Here is an 18328-nt window from a genome sequence, read left to right as displayed (position 1 = left end):
ACACGGAGGGTACAAAGAGCGAACAAAAGCCAAAGCTGGGCAAACCACGAGCTATGTGCTGCTCCCACTAAGCGGGAACCGTCAGACTAGCTCATCCTTCATGTTTCTCGTATGAACTACCAGGGCTTGAATTTAATTATTGGATGAAATTAAGGCCAATTTAAAAAACTGTTTCAAACATTTCAACAATAAAAATACAAAAAACTTGTATTACATTTTATTTACAGCATTATTCATTATTCATACTAGTCGTGCTAGTCCTTCCTTCCCTCCCGGCAGAGAGGCACAGAGACTAGGATCAGGACCAGCTGCGCCCCCAAAAGACTGGGCCAACCCGCCAAATCAGGCCACACCTGTGTCCCCCTCCAGACCAAATTGAACCAGACCCACGTCCCTCCCCAGGCCAAAATGGACCAGACCCACATCCTTCCCCAGACTGAACCCCCCGAACTGGACCAGACCCGCATCCCTCTGCAGACCAAAGCCCCCAAACTGGACCAAATCCTCCTTCCAGCCCAAACTGGATCAGACCCCTCTCTGAACTAGCCCCTCTCAACCTGAACCTCCCCACCTTTGGGGCAGGGGGCGCTGGGTCTCCCCCATGGGTGGGCGCCGGTGGCGGAGATGGGGCAGGAGTGAAAATCCTGGCTGGGGGCACCCCGGGCCGGTGGAACCATGCGGCGGCCGCCTAGGGCGCCAAGATTTGGGGGGGCCAAAAAGGGCTCCGGCCGGTCGAGCGGCGACGAACTCGCAGGTGGGAGGCGGCCGGGCGGAGGGGGGCCGGGCTTGGGGTCGCCCCCCCCGCGCTGATCGCTCTCCCACCGCCTCTCCCCCTGTAGATGCCAGCCCCGTGCCCAGCCCCGGCTCCCCCGGAGCCGAGGCGGGCGGCGGGGAGGGAGCGCTGGGTGCCCGGGCTGAGGGGGCAGGCCAGGGGGGAGCCCTGGGCTGGCCTGCCGAGAGGAGCGGGGAAGGGAGGGAGGGTGGGGACGGGGTGAAGAGGAACCAGCACCCCGGCTCGGCTGCAGCACCAGCGCCTGGCCAGGCCAGGGCCCCTTTCGAGCATGAGCCCGGCACCATGGTGCCCCTTGCACCATGATAAACCGAGTACCGCACCCGGCAAAGTGTGGGGCGATGCTGGGAGCACCCAGTTCAGGGGTGGGCAAACTTTTTGGCCCGAGGGCCACATTGGGGTTGCAAAACTGTATGGAGAGCCCGGTAGGGAAGGCTGTGCCCCCAAAACAGCCTGGCCCCTGCCCCCTACCCACCCCCTCCCACTTCCCAACTCCCCCCGTCCCGTCCCCCCCGTCCTCTGACTGCCCCGACCCGTATCCACACCCCCGCCCACCAACAGGCCCCCGCGGGACTCCCACGCCTATCCAACCGCCCCCTGTTCCCTGTCCCCTGACTGCCCCCCAGGACTCCCTGCCCCTTATCCAACCTCCCCGCTCCCCGCCCCCTTACCATGCTGCTCAGAGCACCAGGACTGGCAACCGCGTCCCCCCGGCCAGAGCCAGCCACCGCCACGCTGTCCCGCCGCCCAGAACGCTGGCAGCACGGCGAGCTGAGGCGGCGAGGGACGTGGGAGAGCGGGGGGGGCGAGCCTCCCCAGCTGGGAGCTCAAGGGCCGGGCAGGACGGTTCCGCGGGCCAGATGTGGCTCGCAGGCCGTAGTTTGCCCACCTCTGACCTAGACTGTAAAAGAGTCCAAAGGATGTCTGTCAGCCAGCCAACCTAAAAGCTGCACCATGGCTAATGGCAAGGCCCGCCAGCCTGGAGAACAGGGTACAGCAGGGACTGTGCCCACATGTGCCATGGCAAAAGCACAATCTGCTTTTCTGCTTTACAAACAAACCATCAGTCATTACATCCACCCCTTGGAGTGATGTCACTGTTATTCCTACTGTACAGACAAGGAAACTGAGGCATAGAGCGGCAAAAATGGCTTTCCCAGGGACACACAGAGCCAGTGACAGAGCTGAGATCAGATCGCAGGCATTCCCGGCTCCCAGTCCTGTGCTCAGATTGCCAGACTATAACTCTCCCAAACACGCCATGCAGGGGACAGAGTCGTCTGCGCTGGTGGCAGAGGATCCCAATGTAGTAGCAAGTGTTTCGGATTTTAACATTTTTCCATGATATGGTGGTAGGTTTAAATGCTTAAATCCCTTCTCATTTAGGGCTGTATTTAGCCTCAGCGTAAGTGGTAGTAACTCCCATTGACTTCAGTGGGGGCTGAATTTGGTCCTTCGATTCTGGAAGGATTTCCCCATCAGACTACAGGCATATAATGAAATAAAACAGGGATGAATAAATAACAACAAATAAATAATAATTAATAATACAGGACTTTGCACTTTTAGAGCAGCTTTCACCAAAAGATGAAATACACGTTGGTTAATTAGACCTTACGACACCCCTGTGAGGTAGGTCAGTATCCTCATCCCTGTTCTACAGACAGTACAACCAAGGGACAGAAAGGGGAGGTGACTTACTCTGTATCACTTACTGGCAGACCATGCAGAACTCCTGACTCCTACAAAAGGCCAAATTGCCAAAAGACCTTGCTGAACGTCCTTTCAAACATGGTGGTCCCAGGGAAAGGGGAACGCTGGCCATACGGGTCCATGAGACACCATAGGTTGCAAGAGACCAAGAAGGTTTCAGTTGGGTTTCCTGAAGGAAGCCAGCATGGGGCTCTCCCACAAAACTAGGCGTGACCAGTGACAGATTAGACAATGGGCCCACGGGACCCATGCCCAGGGGCCCTGGTCAATTGGGGGGCCCTGGAAAAATGGGCACCCCACCCCCAGCAGACAAGCACCGTGGCCTGGAAGCCCCCGCTTCCCGGAAGTAGCGCCGTGTGGGCACGGTGGGGGAAGCCCCCGCGCCCCGACCCGTACACTGTCAAAAGCACCAGGCAGGGGAAGCCCTGGCACCCTGACCCCGGTCTCCGGCAGTAGTCTGTGTAGTCTATTGCATCGCCTTAATATATGATTCCTAAATGCAAAGCAATTCTGTTACATGTCATGTATTACAGTGTAGTCTTTCTTGATTATTAAACATTTTGTAACTGATTATTTCCTTTAAATAAAGATTATTTTGTTTTCAAAGAATTACTGTTTGACCGTTTGAGCGGAAGGCTTGTTTGAGCAGAAGGCTGTGTCCATGTCCTCTCACGGGTTAACAGAAATAGTCTGTTCTGGGGAGTCCTCTGAGGTTCAGAGACAAATTCCCTAGTAAAACGCGGGCAATTCCTCAAAGGCGGGCCACCCCTTGTTTCCCACTGAAATGGGCCAAATTGACAATTAGTTTACAGTTATAGGCTGGCCCTTATTGGGGTGCCTTGGGTGCAATTTTTGGGGTAACAGCTTGGTGTCCCTGGGTGGGCTCGAGGCGCTATTTAAAGCCTAAAGGAAGGTATAGTTCCCCCACTGGATAAGAGAACGATTGACACTAAGCAGTAAAATTTGTGGTTTTGTTTACAGTATTTTAATGAATTATTTTGAAAACCAGTTTCATAAAGCACGCGAAGGGGAAGTAACTCAAGGTGAGAACTTTTGCTATACGATTTAAAGAGGTATTTCTGCTATTTATACTGACGCTGGAACCATAATCCTAAAAGAAATTAGGAAGCCCAGATAAATGGCTGAAAGCTGGTAGAAGGGTCAGTAGGGTAACTGAGGCCGGAGCCGATCACTCTAATAAAATTAGGGAGCCTAGAATAATAATTAGGACTGGTGGAAGGGTCAGTAATTTTTAAAAAAAACATCCTTAGGATTAAACAAAGAAGGAGGTCCATGGGAAACAGAATCGGGCACCAAAGGCAGAGGCTAGAGGGAGGCAGATTTTATCCCAAGAGGGAAAAAAAAAATTTCTGTACGAACTTTAGAATAAAAACGCTTTGTAGACGGTGTAAATCAAGGATTGCAACCTAGATTTCCACCTAGCGAAAGTGGTTTAAATAGAAATTAATATGCCAGCAAAAGGGAAACTGAGGCAGGATAGCACTTTAGAAATAACGTTGAGAAACAACTTAGAAGATTTTATTAAAAAGACAGAACATGGTCCTTGGAAAGGAGGCACGTTCATTGGGCCTGGTGCTTACCAGCAACTGTGTAAACAATGGGTCCAACCTAAGAAAAAAGGAATTTTCTCAGGAGAACCCAGTAAAGAGGAAAAAAAGCAAGCTGCTTTATAAGGGCTATAGTTTCTAGCCAAGACCCTGGATGTAGAAATAGATCAATTAATAAAAGAAATACAGGAATTAAGACAGGAAAAGGAGACAAAGGACAAAGGATAAAGATGTAGTTACTTTAAAAGCAGAAGCTGATATATTAAGAGTGACTATTACTGATTCACAAAGTGAGCTGAATGAAATAAAAAGAGAACAGGAGAAATTGGTTCAAGAAACAGAAGAATGGACACAAAAAAACAAAAGCTAAGCAAGCTGCAATGAGAGCTGCATCTCAGATGCAGATGAAAAAAAGATATACCTCACGCAGCCTGTAAAAGACAACTAGGTGCACTACAAGAGGAATTAAGAGCAAGTACAGGGGTAAATAGCAACAGTAAAGTCTGGGAGTGGTGAAGAAGTGGAGTCAGATGAGGAGGATCTAGATTCTCCTTGTTGTTATGACTAGTCTAAGGAACTTCTCCCATGACCGTATAGTTCAGGGGTGGGCAAACTTTTTGGCCCAAGGACCGCATCTGGGTGGGGAAATTGCATGCAAGGCCATGAATGTAGGGCTGGGGCAGGGGGTTGGGGTGCGGGAGGGAGTGTGGGGTGTGGGAGGGGGTGCGGTGTGCAGGAAGGGGCTCAGGGCAAGGGGTTGGGGTGCAGGAAGGACATGGCAGAGGGCTAGGAGGCTCAGGGCAGGGGGTTGGGGTGCGGGAGGGGGTGCGGTGTGCAGGAAGGGGCTCAGGGCAAGGGGTTGGGGTGCAGGAAGGACACGGCAGAGGGCTAGGAGGCTCAGGCCAGGGGGTTGGGGTGTGGGAGGGGGTGCGGTGTGCAGGAAGTGGCTCAGGGCAGGGGATTGGGGTGCGGGGTGCAGGAAGGGGTCGGGGTGGGGGCTCCGGCCCGGCGTCACTTACCTGGAGTGGCTCTGGGGCAGCAGCAGCATGCACAGGGGCCAGGGCAGGCGCCCTGCCTGCCCTGGCCCTGCGCCGCTCCCAGAAGCGGCCAGCACCACGTCTCTGTGGCCTGGGGAGGGGGGGGTGGTGAGCAGAGGGCTCCACAGGCTGCCCTTGCCTGCGGGTACCTCCCCCAGAGCTCCCATTGGCCACGGTTCCCTGTTCCCGGCCAATGGGAGCTGCAGGGAGCGTAGTTTTCCCTCCCCTGTTCTAGTTCATTAAGAAAAGAATTAGAAGAATTACAAAGACCATCTCCTCTGGCTCCAATCATTACCATTACAGTGACTAAAAGCACTGCACAAGGAAATCAGGAAGGAGGAGAGGAATAAAGAGAAGAAAGACCGTATACCCTGGAACAAATTAGGGCCTTAGGAAAATCCATGGTTTTTTTAAAGAGGAGTCCAGTGGTTGGATGGTTAGCCCAGGCATCAGGAATGCTGGGTTAACAGGGAGTGACCACTCAGCTTTAATAAAAGAATGCATAAATCCAGAAGAATTTGCTGGATTTCCCTATGAAATACAGGATGGAGGTCAAAGACATAAAGATATGCTAGAGGAAGAAATCTTGAAGCCGAGTGAAGACCAGAGGCGATGCTAGGTAGGGGCAGGAAGCATCCCGCGCCCCTCCCCAGACGCCGGGGAGGTGGGGGGTGGAGAAGCAGAGATACACATTCCTGCCACTTGAAGCTGCAGACATATGGGCATGAAAAAACCACCAGCTAGGCATACCACTGGGCTGATCCACACACTATGCCATTGCCCAGCCCGATCCCCTGGCCGGCTGAGCCGGCCAGGAAAGCTGCCCCAGCCTCTTCCCCAAAGCCCCCACCCCTGCTCTGCCCCAACCCCAACCCCGCCCCCACTCCATCCCTTCCCCTGAGCTACATCCCAGGGGACTGCAGCAGGGGTCGGGCGTGCCCTGCACTCACCGGGCGGCGGGAAGTGAAGCATCCCGGCCCCAGCCCGCTCCCAACCGTGCCACTGGTGAGTGCTGGGGGGCGGTTCCCCCTTGCCCCCCAAGTCACAAGGCTGGAAGCCAGGGGAGCAGAGCGGAGCAGGCTGGGGCCGGGTCACTCCACTTCCTGCCGCCCCGTGAGCGCAGGGTTGAGGCCGCCCCGCAATCACCGGGCGGCAAGAAGCGGAGCAACCCGGCCATAGGTGCTGGAGCACCCACGAGGAAAAATTAGTGGGTACTGTGCAACCACTGGCAGCCAAGCTCCACGCCCCGCCCGGACCGGCTCTAGGCACCAGCAAAGCAAGCATGTGCTTGGGGCTCCACATTTCCAGGGGCGGCGTTCCGGTCACCCTTTTTTTTCCTCCGGCCCCGCTCACTCAACCAATGAGCCCCTGCGTGGGGCAGGCCAGCAGGCTCAGCACAGGGGTCCCAGCCTGGGGGCGGTCCCTGCCTTGGCCTCCCGTCGCCGGGAGAGCTGGGCGATGCGGCTCCTCCCCCCCGCCTGCCCCTGCCGCACGTGTCACAGGCGGTGGAGAAGCCCAAAACCCGGGATCGGGGCAGGACCTGAGGCCAGTAAGGGACCCGCTGCCCCGGGCGGCTCGGCACTGGCGGGCGTCCTTGGTCCGCCCCCCTCCCCGCGGCTGAGCCGCCCCCCAGCCGCTCTGTCGGTTACTGTCCCCTCTGCGGGGGTGGGGACGGGTCTGAGATCGGGCTGGGGGCCCCTGGGCGGGATGTACAGCCCCCAGCACCTCACTCCAAACACTGCTCTAGCATTATGCATTTGTTTAACATTACCAGGACGAGTGGCTTCTGGTGAGCGCAGTGTCTCAAAGCTGAAATTACTCAAAAATGTCTCAAAATGGTTTGTCAGTTCTCGCATTCATTTCAGTTGAAAGGACCACTGCAAAAAATTTAGATTTCACTGAATTATTAAAAGACGACGCAAGTAGAAAAACCAGAAACATTCAGTGCATAGACGTTTTTTTTCATTTAGGAAAAACTGCTGGCACCGGAAGACACTAACGTTTTTCATTACAGTGTCTAGCTGAACCCAAATTGTTTGTAGTTGTGACGTTGCTAAAATTAAATGAGTACACGAGTGGGAAATCGTTTTAGTTCACTACCTACAAATTCTCTGTTCTCGTTTTTTTTAAATTTTAAACAGCCAAAACAAAACAAAACAAAAAACATTGCAAAGTGCAAACATGTAAAAGCCAAAAAAAAGAGGGGGCAGCCAACCATTTTTTTGCTTGGGGCGGCAAAAAACCTAGAGCCGGCCCTGCACCTTGCCTCACCTCACCTCCGCCTCCTCGCCCGAACGCACTGCATCCCCGCTCTTCCACCGCCTCCCAGCAGTTGCCACCGCCAAACAGCTGTAGCAAGCTCCGGGAGGGAGGGGGGAGGAGTGGGAACATGGTGCGCCCAGGGGAAGAGGCGGGGCTGGGGTGGAGATTTGGCAGGGAGGGGCGGAGACTTTGGGGAAGGGGTTGGAGTGGGGACAGGAGGGGGTGGGGAAAGGGTGGAGCCAGGGTGAGGCCCGGGGCAGAGAGGGGTCGAGCGCCCAATGGCGCCAGTAGAAGTCAGCGCCTATGAACCCGGCCCCAACCTGCTCCGCTCTGCCAGCTCGTGTTGGCGGGGCGGGTTTCCTCCTGCCCCCCAAGCAGGCTCCTGCCTCCCCCACGGAGGCCTGGCTGAAATACACTTGCCAGCTGCTGCTGCCGCCTTTACTTGGGGGAGGTCGAAGCCAGACTGGGAGCTGCAGTCACACCAAACACGCCTGCCCACAAGAAGCAGATAGGAGGAGGAGGCAGGGAGACAGCAGTGCTGGGTGGTGGGGTCAGTCACTCCCTCCCACAGGAGCAGGGTCCCAGTCGCCGAAACAGCTGATTGGCTGGTGGCCAAAACAGCTGATCAGCACGGCCAGAAACAGCTGTTTTGGCCACGCTGCTGGAAACAGCTGATCAGCGGCTCCCGGCCTTGCCAAGACAGCTGATCAGCCCTCCCTGCGGCCCCGCCGAAACACCTGATGGGGCCCACGGGACTCCATAAACAGCTGATTGGTGCTGGTGGGTGCTGAGCACCCCGGTTTTTTTCAGTGGGTGCTCCAGCCCCAGAGCACCCACGGAGTCGGCACCTCTGCTGTGATGAATTCAGATGGCAATGGAATAATAGGTCTAGATATATTGAAAAACTTTCAGCTACCAATAGATTTGGTAAATAAAGTGTTATCGGAAATGTCCCCAACAAAACAAAGATCTTAGACCACCTAGTTGTTATTGGAGCAGCACACATGCTAGCCGTTCTTAAGGCTGCTGAGGAAATAAAATGGCCCAACTGGCCAGCAGAGGGACTAGAAACTGCAAAGAAGCATAAAGAGGTTTGTGTAAGCAGAGTCAGGATGAGCTCCACCCTGACATCTGGTGGTGAGGTGTGGCAAGTTGTGGAAAAGAACTTCAGGGGCCGATCTCATTTGCACAGGCACACCCACCCCGCCTAGCATGAGCCCATAGCTGCCCAAATGGTCACTTTGGCTGCTGTGGGATCCCCAGTGTCTCTGTTATTGGGGCAGGAAGAATAAATTGTTATTACCCTGATTATGGGAATCAAGGACAGTGGAACTGTACTTGGCCTTTTGTTATGATGGAGGGACTCGCCATGAACTAAGTAGCACTCGCTAGGCAAGGGTCATGGGTTCCAAAACTCTGTGAATTGAAAGAGACTGGGAACAGATATGGATACTTGGTGGTATGGGCTCCCTGGTGAGGGCCTTACATGCTAATTGCACTTCCTCCTCTCTCCACTGTGGAATATCAGAGCTAATTTTGATTCTATTAGGAGTCTAGTTACAGGCTGCTGAGCTGAATTCACTTTGGGCTAATGGTGCACCAGCCCTGAGGCTCCCCTAGTACAAGCTGAAATCACTGAGTGTTGTGTTAAGTAGTGGGGGGGCCTGAAGATATATGGGGGAGCACCTGGTGGAGCAGAGCCGTTTGCGGGACGGCGAACGGAGCGGAGCGGCTGGGGGAGCAGAGCCGTTTGCGGGACGGCGAGCGGAGCGGAGCGGAGCGGCTGGGGGAGCAGAGCCGTTTGCGGGACGGCGAGCGGAGCGGAGCGGCTGGGGGAGCAGAGCCGTTTGCGGGACGGCGAGCGGAGCGGAGCGGCTGGGGGAGCAGAGCCGTTTGCGGGACGGCGAGCGGAGCGGAGCGGCTGGGGGAGCAGAGCCGTTTGCGGGACGGCGAACGGAGCGGAGCGGCTGGGGGAGCAGAGCCGTTTGCGGGACGGCGAGCGGAGCGGAGCGGCTGGGGGAGCAGAGCCGTTTGCGGGACGGCGAACGGAGCGGAGCGGCTGGGGGAGCAGAGCCGTTTGCGGGACGGCGAACGGAGCGCAGCGGCTGGGGGAGCAGAGCCGTTTGCGGGACGGCGAGCGGAGCGGAGCGGCTGGGGGAGCAGAGCCGTTTGCGGGACGGCGAGCGGAGCGGAGCGGCTGGGGGAGCAGAGCCGTTTGCGGGACGGCGAGCGGAGCGCAGCGGCTGGGGGAGCAGAGCCGTTTGCGGGACGGCGAGCGGAGCGCAGCGGCTGGGGGAGCAGAGCCGTTTGCGGGACGGCGAGCGGAGCGCAGCGGCTGGGGGAGCAGAGCCGTTTGCGGGACGGCGAGCGGAGCGCAGCGGCTGGGGGAGCAGAGCCGTTTGCGGGACGGCGAGCGGAGCGGAGCGGCTGGGGGAGCAGAGCCGTTTGCGGGACGGCGAGCGGAGCGGAGCGGCTGGGGGAGCAGAGCAGTTTGCGGGACGGCGAGCGGAGCGGAGCGGCTGGGGGAGCAGAGCCGTTTGCGGGACGGCGAGCGGAGCGGCTGGGGGAGCAGAGCCGTTTGCGGGACGGCGAGCGGAGCGGAGCGGCTGGGGGAGCAGAGCCGTTTGCGGGACGGCGAGCGGAGCGGAGCGGAGCGGAGCAGCTGGGGGAGCAGAGCCGTTTGTTGGATGCCTAGAGCAGCCCATGGGGTGACTGGCAGAGCGGAGTCCCATGGAGAGGCGGGGCCATCAGCTTTGGACCACGTAAGGTGCCCCTGAAACCCCCCACCCCCATCTCCATCCAGGTTGGGAGGTAAAATTCTGCAGATAAACTTTTGAACTCTGGGGCTACCCTGACCAGGGACAGAGACTTTTGGGTCGTTGGACTTTTGGGACTTTGGGTGATTTTGGGTTGCTGGACTCAAAAACTAAAGGGAAAGGACATGCCCAAATTTGCTTGGGGTGGGTTTTTGCTCATGGGTTGTGTTATGAATCCTGTTGGTGGTGTTTCCCCAACATAATGCCACATGGTTTCTCTCTGTTATTAAAAGGCTTTTTGTTACACTCAGACTCTGTGCTTGGGAGAGGGGAAGTACTGCCTCTTGGAGGCGCCCAGCGGGGGTGGTATATATTTGTCACTGGGTGGGGGCTCGAGACGGTTTTGCTTTGTGTTATTGGAATGGAACCCCTAGATCCTGAACCCGGCCCTTGTTGCTGCCAACTCTGACAGGCAGAAGGGTTATATTTGGGCTATCAATAAAGCAGAATGTGGGAAAACTGATGCAGAAATGCTAATTACTGGACCTGATCCCCCAAAGACGCAGAACCTAGTCTAATGAAAACCATTCAAGGTCTTTTGGAGCAAGGGGTCATAACATAACAACAGAGCACAAATAATGCAGCCATTTGGCTGGTTCTGAAAGCAGATGATAAAACCTGGAGGTTAACCACTGATTTCAGACCAGAACTTTTGCTATACGATTTAAAGAGGTATTTCTGCTATTTATACTGACGCTGGAACCATAATCCTAAAAGAAATTAGGAAGCCCAGATAAATGGCTGAAAGCTGGTAGAAGGGTCAGTAGGGTAACTGAGGCGGGAGCCGATCACTCTAATAAAATTAGGGAGCCTAGAATAATAATTAGGACTGGTGGAAGGGTCACAAGGTTTCCGTAAGAGCCCTGCTATTGGTCATATGCATATGATTAAAAAGTGGGACAAAATGCCCAATAAGGATAACATCATATCATATGTAGATGACCTCCTTATGAGTACAAAAACTAAAGAAGAAAATCTGGAAATATTATACCAGGTTCTAGAAAAAATAAAGGAAACAGGATTTAAGATTAGCCCGGAAAAGGCCCAGATATGTCAGCAACAAGTAAATTACTTAGGAGTAACATTAGGGCAGGAAGGACGGTCACCAGATAAACAAAGGGAAGAACTACTGCAAAAATTACCAGCCCCCCCAGATATATCAACTTTAATGTCATTCTGAGGACTGATTAATTTCTCAAGAGATTTTATAGAATATTAAGCAGAAAAAACCAGTCCACTATTTAAGGTATTAAAGAAAGTTAATAAATGGGAATGGGGATTAGAGTAACAATATTAGCCCAGAGTAACAAGAGTAACAAGCATTAGCACAGGCCCTATCCTTAGCATACCCAAAGGCAGGACAACCTTTGTACATCAACTAGCTACCACCAGTACTGGAATGAACACTGTCCTTAGTCAAGATCATGGTACAGGTCTTCGATCAGTGGCGTATGCTTCTAGAATTTTAAATAGAGTAGAACAATGGTTCACTCCTTGTGAAAACAAGGCGTTAGCCTTGGTTTGGGCTTTGCAACACTGGGAATATTTAGTGGGACTATCCCCAGTGCTCCTAAAAACTCCCATTCCCCTGTAAAATATGTATTGACAGGGAAAATTGATGATGGGCATATCTATAGTCCTAGGTTAGCAAAAGGGACATTAGCCTTAACTAAATAAAAATGTGATAATGGAAAAGGTCCCAAGTTTATCCCCAGTCCCTTACGGTCTCATCATTGAAGGAGAACAGCACGAGTGTCCCTTACCAGAAATTCCTCCTGAAGGACTTATATTCTTCCAAGATGGAGAAATATTAAATGACACAGCAGAAAATGCAGATGTAGTTTGGTTAGCAGAGGAAGGTAAACCATCTACTGGATGTGCAGCCGTGAGGATCTCCGATGCGAAGGGTTTTAAGGGACAATGCTAACCACATTCGGCACTGGAAAATACACCAATGGATGAGACCGTGGCTATTTTCACAGACCCCGAATGGATCTGACAAGCTATAGTAGACTGGATGCCTCAATGGGAAAAGAGGGGGATGAAATCAGCAGATGGTAAACTCATTGTGCATGCTGAAAAATGATTTTATTTGTGGGATTCAGCACAGCAAAGAGCCAGGGCCAGTGCAACCACTAGGCAAACTAGGTGGTGTTACACAGATAAAACTACACAGGATCGTTTCAGGGGACAAGACGTAACGTTTATTAGAATAACATAATTTGATTTAAGACCAATAACTAATATCTAGTACCTACACACACACACACACCCGCCCCCACACACAGTGTTCTGCAGCTGCTAGATAGTTTATCCGTCCTGAACGTAGCTTGAGTTTGTGCCTTGATTTTGCAGCTTGGGATCATAGCTCGTGGTAGCTAACTGGCCAGGAAAGCCGGGCACGAGGAAGGGCTGGGTCTCTGTCGGGCGCGCACCGATGCCCCTTGATGCTGGAAGCAGAACATTACCCAAAGTCTTCCATCTCACCCATCTTTTTTATAGGTTTTTAGTTTGAATCCAAAGTCTATAGGTTTTGCCGTGTCATGCTGCCTCTGGGTTCGGTGTGATTGATCACCCATCAATTGCAGAGATGGCTTTCAGCCTGGAACCTGACTTTGATCTTCCTTCCATTGTACTTTTGTTATTCTTTTCTTTTTAGGGTGGACCCTTCTTACTTGGTTAGGGCTGTTGTCTGCATCTTCAGCCGTTGGTGTTTGAACTTTATTTCATCAGGACAGGCTGGAGCTGGAGGTTGATTCCATTATCCATTGTGACAAAGTTCCTCCTCTATCTTGGTGGGTCTTGCACTTATTGGCGGATTTGCTCGCCTTGGAGCTCCACGGCAGCCCTCAGCTTGGCCGTTTTTCTGAATTCACAGTCCAGGTCGACTCCTCCTGTGTCTGACCAGGAGTTGGGAGGTCTGGGGGGAACCCGGGCCCGCCCTCTATTCCGGGTTCCAGCTCAGGGCCCTGTGGCATGCAGCTGTCTAGAGTGCCTCCTGGAACAGCTGGGCGACAGCTACAACTCCCTGGGCTACTTCCCCATGGCCTCCTCCCAACACCTTCTTTATCCTCACCATAGGACCTTCCTCCTGGTACCTGATAATACTTGTACACCTCAGTCCTCCAACAGTCCGCGTTCTCACTCTCAGCTCCTAGCGCCTCTTGCTCCCAGCTCCTTACACGCGCACCACAAACTGAAGTGAGCTCCTTTTTAAACCCAAGTGCCCTGATTAGCCTGCCTTAATTGATTCTAACAGCTTCTTGATTGGCTGCAGGTGTTCTAATCAGCCTGTCTTAACTGTCTCCAGAAGGTTCCTGATTGTTCTGGAACCTTCCCTGTTACCTTACCCAGGGAAAAGGGACCTACTTAACCTGGGGCTAATATATCTGCCTTCTATCACTCTCCTGTAACCTTCTTATTTATGCACTCCCTATCCGTGGCCCCACAAAGTCATGGGACCTCCTCGTCGGTCTTCTCCTGGCCCTGGTTAAAATGGCCATCTATAAAACCAGAGTGAGGAGGTTGGCTGATGGAGTCTCCTGTGACTGTGGGGCCTATTTCTGATCCTCCGTCCGTTCACGTATCCGGGCAGAGTTCCTCTGGACAGCGTCCACTGACTCCCTTGACGCCTTTGAGGAGCAGTGGGCCCTGTCCGAGATTCTCTGCCCGGTGATGCCATCCGGTTCCCTCCGTCTGACCCTTTGATTGAGGGGAAGAGCGAGAGACCCCAGCCGTTGCCTCTGTGGATACCATCATCACTGTCACCTAGGAGGGGTCCTATCACACATGGGTGTATGTCCCCCCCACCCCCAAACCGCCCACCCCGCAGCCGTGCCCATCTTGTCGGGCACTCTCAGGAGAGGAATAATCGGTGACACTGGGTGTGGCACTAGGGAACTCGAGGGGGTGGAAGACCATGAGTGTTGAGGAAGCCCCCCCGCTCTAGGCCACCAGGTAACTCAGGAGGGTGGAAGACCAAGAGTGTTGAGGAAGCCCCCCCGCTCTGGGCCCAGGCTAGCCTGAACACTTCTCCCTCCCGAAGGCTGCTGTGTTATACCTTGTGTTTGCTTTTGTTTTGTTGCATAGTTTTGCTTTATCCTTTTTGGTGATTTTTTGTAAGTGTTACACAAATAAAAATTCTTTTCTGCTTCAAAATCACTCTCCTGTAACCTTCTTATTTATGCATTCCCTATCCGTGGCCCCACAAAGTCACTGGACCTCCTGGTCAATCTCCTCCTGGCCCTGGCTAAAATGGCCATCTATAAAACCAGAGTGAGGAGGTTGGCTGATGGAGTCTCCTGTGACTGTGGGGTTTATTTCCGATCCTCCGTCTGTTCACGTATCTGGGCAGAGTTCCTCTGGGAGGAGTCCACTGACTCCCTTGATGCCTTTGAGGAGCAGTGGGTGCTGTCCGAGGTTCTTTGCTTGGTGACCCTGTCCGGTTCCCTCCATCTGATCCTTTGATTGAGGGGAAGAGCGAGAGGCCCCAGCCATTGCCGCTGCGGATACCATCATCACCGTCACCTAGGAGGGGTCCTATCACACGTGGGTGTACGTCCCCCCCCCCCAAACTGCCCACCCCACAGCTGTGCCAATCTTGTCGGGCACTCTTAGGAGAGAAATAATCGGTGACACTGGGCGTGGCACTAGGTAACTTCAGGGGGTGGAAGACCATGAGTGTTGAGGAAGCCGCCCCCGCTCTAGGCCACCAGGTAACTCAGGAGGGTGGAAGATCATGAGTGTCGAGGAAGCCCCCCCGCTCTGGGCCCAGGCTAGACTGAACACTTCTTCCTCCTGAAGGCTGCTGTGTTATACCTTGTGTTTGCTTTGTTTTGTTGCATAGTTTTGTTTTATCCTTTTTGGTGATTCTTTGCAAGTGTTATGTAAATAAAATTCTTTTCTGCTTCAAAAAAAAAAACCTTCCCTGTTACCTTACCCAGGGAAAAGGGACCTACTTAACCTGGGGCTAATATATCTGCCTTCTATTATTCTCCTGTAGCCATCTGGCCCGACCCTGTCACACCATACATACCTCATTCACACATTTAAACCAAACTAATAAGATTACAGCAGGGTTTTGCAAAAATGAAGGTGTCATGGAGTGTGGGGGAGTCCGGGCCCTATACCCCTCTTCCTGGGATTCACCGCGACTCTCAGCCAGTAAAACAGAAGGTTTATTGGACAATAGGAACACAGTCTAAAACAGAGCTTGAGGGTACACCCAGGACCCCTCAGTCAAGTCCTTCTGGGGGGCAGGGAACTTAGACCCCAGCCCTGGGGTTCCCTGCGTTCCACCACCCCAGCACAAAACTGAAACCAAACCCCCCCCCAGCAGGCTCCCACCTGCAGCCTTTGTCCAGTTTCCCGGGCAGAGGTGTCACCTCCCCCTCCCGCTCCTGGCTCAGGTGACAGGCTCTCAGGTCTCCCATCCCCAGTGAAACTCCCCTGCCACATTCCCAGGTCAACACTCCCCCCTCCCTGCTGCGTCACAGAAGGCTGCAGTGAGCTTTTACAAAATGGAGTGAGCATTTCAAAATGGAGTTTGAGTTACAATGTGGACAAGCATAAGGAACGATAAACAGTGAGCAGAAGTTACAATATTGACGCAGTGTAAATTACAGCACTTTAGGCAGCAATAAGATTGAAAGTGAAACTTACAAGGGCAGCTGCTTGACCAGCTCTGGTTCTTAAAAAGCAGCTTAATTGTCAATTAGTCAGTTATTGGGGTACCTGGTTTTATGAATGAATGAAGTCTCATAAGATATTAATAAATGAACAATTACAAATCAGTTCTACAGCGGTCGCTTAGGGCGCAAAGTGGTTGGGGGTGGCCAAAAGCGTGCTCCGGAGAGTCGGTGGAGTGGAGGTGAGCTGGGGCAGGGGGGCGCGGGGAGGGCCGACTGCAGCAAGTAACGGAGGAGAGGGGAGCGCGCAGGGGAACCGCTCCCCGCCCCAGCTCACCTCTGCTCCGCCTCCTCCCCTGAGCCCCGCCCCGCTCTGCTTCTCTCCCTCCCAGGCTTGCAGCGCCAACCAGCTGATCGGCGCCGCAAGCCTGGGAGGCGGGAGAAGCGGTGGCGTGCTCGGGGAGGAGGCAGAGCAGAGGTGAGCCGGGGCGGAGAGCTGCCGCACAGCTCCCCGGGCCAAGGGGAGAGGAGCTGCCGCATGGCGGGGAGTTGCAACACGCAGCTCCCCGGGCCAAGGGGAGGGAGGGGACGGCAGGGAGTGGCCAAGCGTGGCTCCCTGGGCCGAGGAGAGGGGAGCGGAGGGGGCGGCAGCTGGGAGCTGCCGCGGGGGGGGGGGCACCTCAGGGCGGAAAGGGGGGGTGGGGAGCTGCCGCAGGGCTCCGGGGGGCGGGGCGGGGCGGCGCAAGGTAGAAGTTTCGCCTAGGACGCAAAACATCCTTGCACCAGTCCTGCGAAGAGCACAGCCTGTATTGATGGGCAAAGTAAAAGCTCATAACAAAAATGCAGCGGGAGCTCAGGAGAACAGCAAGGCCGATGAACAGGATGAAAAAGGAGCCAAGGAGGGGACAGTATGGCGACCACAATTTCAATCAGCCCCAATAACTACAGTAGAGGAAGGTAAGATAGAACACATTGATTTAGTAGCGTGACACAGAAAAGATCCTGAGGACTTGTCCGCACTGCGGGGGTAAGTCGACCTAAGTTACGCTACTCCCACTACAGGAATAGCTGGAGTCGACGTAGCTTAGGTCAACTTACCCCGGTGTCTTCACTACGCTGCGTCGATGGGAGACACTCTCTAGTCGACTTCCCTTACTCTTCTCGGAGAGCTGGAGTACCGGGGTCAACTGGAGAGCGCTCTGCCGTCGATTTAGCGGATCTTCACTAGAGCCGCTAAACCGATCCCTGCTGCATCAACTGCAACAGTGACAATCTCCCCGTAGTGAAGACCAGCCCTCAGATAAAGAAGTCAGTGTCAAAAGAAAGGTACCAGGGATGGAAAATTTGGCAGCATGAGACAGGATTGGCGTTAGCTACTAAAACGGATAATAAGGTGTCTGTTTAGGTGCTTCCAACAGAGATTAGATCTGAAATGACAGCTTTACCTTTAGTTCATGATAATGGACATTTCAGAGTAGACAAAACTCTTAATAGGCTACAAATGGCAGGATGGTGACCAAATCTAAGAGCAGATGTGGAACAACATGTGAACCATTGCTTACCCCGTGCAGCTAACAATGCAGATACTAAAGTAGTGAAAGGACCATTAGGGCACCAATTGATAGAGGGTCCATGGGGCAGGTTGCACGCTGATTTCATTGGTCCACTTGCAAAAACTGCAAAGGGAAATCAATATTGCCTGGTGATAGTAAAGCCTTTTACTAAATGGGTCGAGGTAATGCCCACGAGAAATATTGCTGCCTTAGCTACAGCCAGAGGTTTGGCTGATCAGGCTATTACAAGGTGGGCGATCCCTAAAGAGAGAGATTCAGATCAGGGGCCACACTTTAAAGGGGAAATTACAAAGGGATTATGTCAAGCTTTTGGTATCAAGCAAAGACTGCATGTAGCTGGACATCCCCAGAGTTCAGACAAGTGGAAAGAACTAAACAGAACCTTAAAGCGGCTAGCCGAAGCTCGACCCTCTCCGGGGCGGTGGGGAGCCGCACCGGCTCACGACACACAGATAACGTTTGGGGAAATTAGTCCAGTCGTGGGAGTCTCCCTCGGCGGACCTTGTGGCAACTGAAACAAGCACTGTAAGCCCGGGCCCTAGGTCAGGGCGGGGCAACAATAAGTCAGGTGTTCAGGCCCTCCGGCAGGGGCTGAGCACTAGCAAGCAGTGTATAGAAATAGGCCCAGGCCCTGGGTCAGGGCGGGACAACCAGATCAGTAGCTCAGGCCCTCAGGCAGGGGCTGAGCAAACGGTTCAATGTTAGTAGTCCCAGACCTCTAAAGGACCTGGGGGAGGAGCAGACGGCCACCACAAGTTGGGTGGCAGGGGGGACGCAGGCCTTTCCACTCCACTGCGTCCCAGCCCGGGGCCCTAGCAGCAGTAGAGGACCCACTGCTGTGTCAGTGGGGCTCCTGGCCGCAACACACTGACATGGGCTCCGGCAGTGTTACAGACTATGGTCAGCTGCCCCCGGGCTACTCCCTGATTCCTCCTCTTGGA

This window comes from Lepidochelys kempii, chromosome 3 (genome assembly GCF_965140285.1).
Source record: "Lepidochelys kempii isolate rLepKem1 chromosome 3, rLepKem1.hap1, whole genome shotgun sequence".
NCBI classification, from domain to species: domain Eukaryota; kingdom Metazoa; phylum Chordata; order Testudines; family Cheloniidae; genus Lepidochelys; species Lepidochelys kempii.
Note: the sequence above shows the minus strand (reverse complement) of the source record.